At 32.3% G+C, this 7890-nt stretch overlaps 1 pseudogene; it reads left to right on the top strand.

Moving 5' to 3' along the window:
• Positions 1-6649: 6649 nt before the first annotated feature.
• LOC109676863 (olfactory receptor 10AG1-like) lies at positions 6650-7606 on the top strand (annotated as a pseudogene).
• Positions 7607-7890: the final 284 nt, after the last annotated feature.

Here is a 7890-nt window from a genome sequence, read left to right as displayed (position 1 = left end):
TATATAAAATATAAAGTATATATTATATACTTCTCTTTGTATATATTCCTGAGGGTGATCAGAAAGATCCATAATTAATCTTACATTTGAACTCTCAAACTCCACACTTTGCCATTAGCCATCATTGGAAATATATTAAGATATTATATCACCATATCCTGTCAAAGATCAGTGTTAATCCCTCCAGCATGGAGAATATCATCTGAAAAGTTATATAGAAAATGATCATGGGGGATTCATTGTTCAACCTCATTCCCTTACAGGAAATACAACAGAAAAGTATAAATACAACAAAATGATTTGGATACAGAGCAGGAGAATGAAGAGGAAAAAGTGGCAAAAAGAGATATTCAGTGCACTTTGTATGACTTTTCCATTTTTTTTTACCAATCTTGGTATAGCATGTTTTGTGTTTATTTTGTCTCACCAACTGTCTATTTCATTTGTCTTCATCAAATATCTTTCCTCACTGGGATGCAAGCTCCATAGAAGCTGAGTTATCAGACTGTTCCTTGTCATGACCACAACTGAAAGCACCAGTGTACATTGTAATTAAAACATGAATCCTTCTGATGACCCTCAGGGTTATATAATGAAAGAACAAAGAACCTAGAATTCTAAGTTCATAATATGAGTAAAAAATCAGATGCATTTCTGGAAACTCTGAAAAAGTTTCTTCTCCTATGTTTATTCTATACTAAGAGTAGGGAGCACATTTTAAGAACCCAAATTCAAGAAGTTGAATTCTTTAGGAATATTACTAGTGATGGAAGAATTCACAGATAGTATGTGGGAATATTTTGTCAGACAAGGATAAGACCAAGGATTAGAATGCCAAAAGTGTTTCAAAAACTAAAATATGTGTGCTGAATGGGTTAGGGGATTCTTGCAAACTATTATATACAAAAAAGGTTAAAATAAACATTTACAAGATCCATTAAAATACAGAAATTTTTTGAATAATTCACAGATATAGCAAGTGAGTTAAGACAAAAATTAATTCATGTAACACTGACTACAAATAAATTTTTATTTAAGTAAAAAGTGATCATATGTATATTATGTAAATCATAAGAAAAATATAGAATTTAAATTGGATCACAATTATAGAATATGTTAATAATAATGAAAAATTCCAATTTGTGTAGACATGAAAAGTCAGAAAAAGGAATTTCTGAGCCAAAAGAATAAGCTTTTAAAGGATAGCACAGCTTAAAAGAACATTATTTAAAAATTGTTAGAAATGCTGCAAAAGAAGTTAACATGCTGTTAATATTAAACTAGACATGATTAATATAAGTTATATATATATTTGCCTCAATTAAAAAACAAAAACTAAGAATAAGAAACTATCAGATAAGTAGCATGAATGAATTCTGAAGAGAAAACTACGTACATGTATGTATGTACAACATTTATCAGAGGCCTGGCACTACTGCAAGGCATGGGAAAGGTTGATCATGGGCATGGAATTACAATCTTATAGAAGCAGGAAGCTCTGGTGTGCACAGTAGGGTGATCATAGATAACAATCACATTTCAAAATGCTAGAAGAAAGTGATTGGAAAGTTTCACCATAAAGGCATTATAACAATTTTAGGAAATAATATCTTTAATCTGATTAAAATACTATTTAATGTATGGAACACTATATGGTAACACATTAGCATATATACATCTTATATTTTTCTTTTATTAGTTAAAATAAATTAAAAAATAAAAAAAGAAAAAGGATGAAATTTTTTAAATTGCATGTTTTCTTTTATATCCTTCACCTACAATCTGCTTACGGGACTTGGCTTTTGGAAACTTTTATCACACGCTATTAGATTTTAAAATGTTTCCAAAGGAGTCAATCCACAGATAAAGAGCCCAGAACAGGTGTAAGCAAGGATATGAAATCCTTATAACACCTCTGTATCGCTATTATGCAGTGATGGTGAGTACTTTAAATAACAATGAAATTCTCATTCCTGCGAGGAGGAAGATGGTTCTTCTGTAAAATCCCTGCTGCATTTCAGTGTCCATGTTTCTAGTATCATATTCCGCATGTCCAATTAATGTCAGCATCTAATTCACAGAGGTCAGGTGTGGGAGGCACATTGTGACAAGTACAAAAATATAAGCCAGTCCCACCCAATCAAGATGCAGATACCCAGTGTGAATAAAGAGGTTCCTCACAGAGCCAACAGGAGATACATGGGTTTGAGTTGAGCGTCTGAACTGAGAGAATGACTTGAAGCCAGGACTCAAATACAGCAGAAGGCATTATCTCCTCTTCTCCTACATATATGATTGCAATACCTTCCTAACTAGTTTTTGGACTTCCACTGTTGTTTGCAGTATTATATATTCTGTTATTTCATATGGCCTTTCTCTGACATTTTACTACACATGATGGAGGGAAACACATATATATGATTAGTTATTTGAAGATTTAAATTATACAGATAAAACTTACTGAGAAAAACTTCCATGTTCTTTGTTCATGTCTTGTTACTTGAGACTGGGGTGTGCACCAGCTAAGAGACCAATGACTAGTACTCAAGGAGAAAAGATATGTTGTCAAGTAAAAATTTTATACTGAGAATCAAAAGGAAGTGATATTGGGAGATTTGGGGGCATGCATCTGGAATAGTTAATGATTACTGCATGAATAATGTGTCACTTTTCATAGGATGACACACTACCTGAGTCTAGAAGATAAGCAGGAGTTTGGCAGGCAGAAGTCGTAACCAATCTACAGATAAAAACATTTCTTTGTCTTCAGGACAGTATAGCATAACACTTTATATTATTACACATTTACTAAATGATAAATAAAAAAACATTGAAAGTGTGAAGATATAATTACAGTTTACAAAAGATTGTCAAAAATTCATTGCAGCAAAAATATTCACTCTACTTGTAGGTTGGTGTAACTGAATGACTGGTGGGTGGATTGTTGCCTGGTTTGGTATTTTGAGGTAGGATCTCACTTTCTAACTCAGACTAGCCTAGAAATTGGTATGTAAATCAGACTGGCCTTGAACTTGTGATGTTCTTATATCAGTCCTCTAAATTATTGGATTACAGGTGTATGCCAGGCTCTCCTGTAAATTTTAGATACATCATTTCCCCATCATCATCTACAGAAAAGAATCTCAATCTACCATGTTCTCTTTCCTAAACTCAGGTATTTTCCTTATTTACTACCTATAAAAAGTCTCTCCAAAGCATGAATAGAGACCATTAACACATAAACAACCAGGATTATATATGAGTACTTAGAAAAAAATTTCTACATGCATTCTTTGAGGTTGACATCTGATACTTTTAAATGGTAGCTACCAGAAGCAAAAGTTAGAAAGCTGCTTGAAAAAAAATACCAAAGTACACATTGATAGAAGGAATAATCTCAAGGAATTTCTTGTACAACATGGTGATTACAGTTAACCATAAGGGTTATATTCTTGTACTGGGAATGTAACTTAGAACTTAGCCCATGCTAGGCAAGCACGTTACCGCTGAGCTACAGCCTCAGCCCAGAGACTGTATTCTTGAAAACTGCTGACAATATGGATTTTAAGTGTTCTTATCAAGGAAATGATAAATATGTGAGGTAAGGCTTTTGTAAATTAACTCTGTTTAGCCATTCTACAGTGTATGCATATCAAAACATCAGTTGTACAAAATTAATATATTCAATTTTTTATGAAAAATAAATTTTTTGATACATTGCTTTAATTTCAGCCAATATCCCCAGATCTCATATTAGACACAGACCAATTTTGTGATTTTTGAATGTGACATAAAATGTTTCCCAATTGGAGAACTTCTCTAGTCTCTGAAGGAGGATAGGATGGGGAAAAATCAAGGAGGAATGGCCAGGAGGCTAATGTCCTCAGACTGTATTCCACAGAGACAGATATGACAATAAAGAACTGATCCAATCAAAGACAACCTTGATTATTTCCTATGTTATAATATAATAAACAGATTCCCGAGCTTAAAGATTCAACGTGTCATGGAAAAGAGGCCTTCACAATGAATAAGGTTATTTCCTATCTAAAATGTGGCATAATGGAATTAAAAGTAAAGAATGTATTTCAAGGGCAAAGAAAAATGTTTGGATTTGTTATTTGAAAAATACAACTTCAACATTACATTATATAAGACAATTCTTTATAAAAGAAGAACATTTAGTATTTTCTTCACAATATGCAAAAAGTGAGTAGTATCTTCTTTCCCTGATTATTTTATGATAGTGTATTTTTAATTTTATGAATCAAAAGCCATTAAATAAGGTACTTTCAACCAGTTTAATCTATGCATTACACTTTCTGAACTCAAAACATATAGGCTGTACCTATAAAGTAATTAGGTCCTCATTTTTATAATGATAATTGATATTATAGTGGACATGGTATTACATTTCAGTTATGAAAGGTTATTTCTCAAATTTTTATTGATATTATTGAGAATATCAAATCCAAAATAATATTTTCTATTGAATTTATTCTGAAATCTATTTAGTTTTCATTTATAATATGGACTCTGACACTACACTACTAACATTGAATTCCTTTAGGTCACATCCAACTTCTTCATATTTGCTCAAGTTACTTAAACTCTCTACACTCATCATGTAAAATGCAAGCATAAGAGTATGTCCTTCATTCAGAATGCATTAAATGGGATAATACATTTAACATCAGTAACATGATGACCAAAATACATGATCAAAAATTGTCAATAACAGAGAAACAGTTCAACTACTCAGAGCGCTCTACTCTCTTCCAGGGATGTACTAGTCACTGTTAGAACAAACAAACAACAAAACTCGGTAATAATTGGTAAAGGACCATGCTTTCTTGATGGAGGAAAAAACTTTTCTGTAAGGATATTGGGAAACTAAACATTCTATGTGGGAGATGTCAAATATCACTAAATGATGATGGAAAGAATAGATCAAGTTTAGAAAAGAAAATGATGAAGGAAGATAATTTCTATTTCCTACATTAAGTACTATTTGAGTTGGATTTTTAAATTTGTTTTTTTATATTTATATAACAAATCTACTTTCTTTCTGAACTGACAAAATAAAAAAAGAGCCCAGTGACTTATAACAGTTTTCTTCAGTCATTTCTATTGGTTTTAGTGCAACACCATAAAATAACCTACTAATTTGGAGCCAACTATTTCTGCCAAAGTACTGCTCTGTACTTTCTCTTCTCATATAGATTGAGAAAAGGTTAATCAAAGACAGGGCAAAAGAAAAGCAGAATTTCAAAAGATAAAAAATTGCAGTGGGTGAAAAAATAATAAGTACAGAAAGTAAAATAATGGCCGTAAAAGCAATGCTTGATAAAGTTACAATTGCCTATGTTAAGTCAAAAAGTTAATACAGATAATGCTACTCATTGCTCAAAACAATTTCCTGGTTACATATCATTATTATTATTTCAAACATTTTTAAATAAGAAAAATTAAACTCTTATAATTTTGATGACAGTCTGATATCCTAATATATCTCATTTGAATTTTAAGATCCTTGATGTCAAGTTTTTGGTCAGTGAGTAGTTGAATACAGTAAAGTTGAACAGGATTTCAGAGATCAGTGGGAGAGTTCTGCCATTATTCTTCATAAACATTTAAAAACCAATTACCTTTATTGGCATCAGACCAGTTATTGGAGTAGAAAACTGAGAGAGAATTTGAAGGATTTTTTTTCTCCTCCTGAAGTGTATTTTTTTCCATATTAGTAAAAATAACAAAATGCTTCTGTCATATCATAAGATCTGACAAAGTCTCATATTAGCTGTAACTTTGTTAAGTAATTGTATGACACTTAAAATAATGCTGTATAATTTCTCTCTATAGAGTCATCCATATGAAATGTCATACATGAAGCCCGTCTGACTTAACCACTATTTCCTAAGATCTGTAAAGACAGAAACTGAGACTTTATATGCTATTTTATTATTAATATCCTCAGTAGTTAACATCCTGTATGGCCCAATAAACTACAAGGTTTGTATTGATTGCTGTTTTATTATACAATCTAACATACCTGGATTCATTTTTTAAATTGTTTCTGTTGGTTTTTTAAAAGAATGATTTATGGAAGAAAAAAACATGTATTTATATCTATGTATGTATGCAGGTATATATGCATGTGTGTATTTATACATAAGAAGGATTACATAAAGTTTGGAGAAGATATAAAATGAGAAAATAATTGCCAAAATATGAAATGAAGGAGAAAAAGAAAAAGAAAAAGATTTTAAAAATAGCAAGATATGATGTTAAATATTGTATTAGATCTTATTTTATAGAACAGAATATCTTAAGCCTAAACTCTCTGACATATTTTGCTCTTATTTCATTTTGTCTGTTGTGCTGTGTTGTATTATCACATACCCATACCCTTACTGTGAGCAACAAGAAAATATTGTAATGTTTCTCTCTCTTTTTGTGTCCTAGAAATTTGGGATATTGGATTTGAAGTGTATCACTGAAGATGTAAAACCAACAAAGAAATGTGATTTCTTTTCTAATTGGACATATATGCTTATCAGAGGACTTGACCCCATCAAGAGGTCCCATTTTGCAGTTCAACCCAGTGGACCAAAGTGACTTCTAAATCTTGAAATCTTATTGTTCATAGATGGAATTTACAGGACAAAATCCTCCACAGAGGAATCATATGACCCTGGTGGAATTCATTTTAGTTGGCTTTTCTGATGTTCCTAATTTGCAAAGATTTCTTTTTGGGGTATTTTTGATAATGTATATAATTATTCTGACAAGAAATAGCCTCATTACCATAATAACCAAGGTTGATCCTTCCCTCCAGGTACCCATGTACTTTTTCCTTGGAAATTTTTCTTTTTTGGGAATATGTTATGTGTCAGTCACTGTTCCCAGATAATTACAAGATCTCTGTAGACAAGATAGAAATATTTCCTTTCTGGCCTGTGCTACTCAAATGTATTTCTTTTTGGTTTTGGGAGCCACCGAGTGTTTCATTCTGACTGCAATGGCGTGTGACAGGTATGTTGCCATTTGCAACCCATTACTCTATCCTCTCATCGTGAACAGTAGTCTATGTACTCAACTGGCAGCCGGCTGTTGGACAAGTGGAGTTCCTGTACACATAGGGTTCACATATTTCATCTTCTCTCTACCTTTCTGTGGATCTAACCAGTTGAACCACTTTTTCTGTGACATACCTGCAGTCTTCACACTAGCCTGTGGGGACACTTTTATGATTGAGATGTTGATTTATGTGATTGCTGTTCTAGTTGTCACTATCCCTTTTTTGATGATACTTGGATCTTATGTGAAAATAGTCTTAACTGTTTTGAAACTTCCATCTGCAACTGGGCGAGCCAAGTCTTTCTCCACCTGTTCTTCCCACCTCATGGTTGTGGCTATATTCTTTGGATCAGGCATCATTACTTATTTGAGACCAAAGTCCAGTCATTCAGCAAGAACAGACAAATTCCTTTCTCTCTTTTATACCATTGTAACTCCAATGTTTAATCCCCTGATATATTGTTTGAGAAACAAAGATGTTATGGTGGCATTGAAAAAATTTCTTCTGAAATGGATTGCATTATGACAAAAATAATGACTATAAATTTGGTTTTTATTTGTCATGTTTCTATGAGTTAAATTTGCTTTTTATTCAATATTTTTAGAAGTTTAATAAGCTTCCTTTTTTTTTTTCTGTACTGAGGCTTGAACTCAGGGCCTTCAACTGGAGCCACTTCACCAGCTCTATTTTTAGGAAGGGTATTTCTAGATAGGGTCTCACAAACTATTTGTCCTGTCTGGTTTTGAACCACAATCCCCCTGATCTCTGCTTCCTGAGTAGATAGAATTAAAGGCATAAACCATAGCACC

The sequence above is a fragment of the Castor canadensis genome, chromosome 1 (assembly GCF_047511655.1).
Source record: "Castor canadensis chromosome 1, mCasCan1.hap1v2, whole genome shotgun sequence".
Classification (NCBI taxonomy): domain Eukaryota; kingdom Metazoa; phylum Chordata; class Mammalia; order Rodentia; family Castoridae; genus Castor; species Castor canadensis.
The sequence above is the reverse complement of the archived record's forward strand: the minus strand, read 5'-3'. Positions and strand labels throughout refer to the sequence as shown.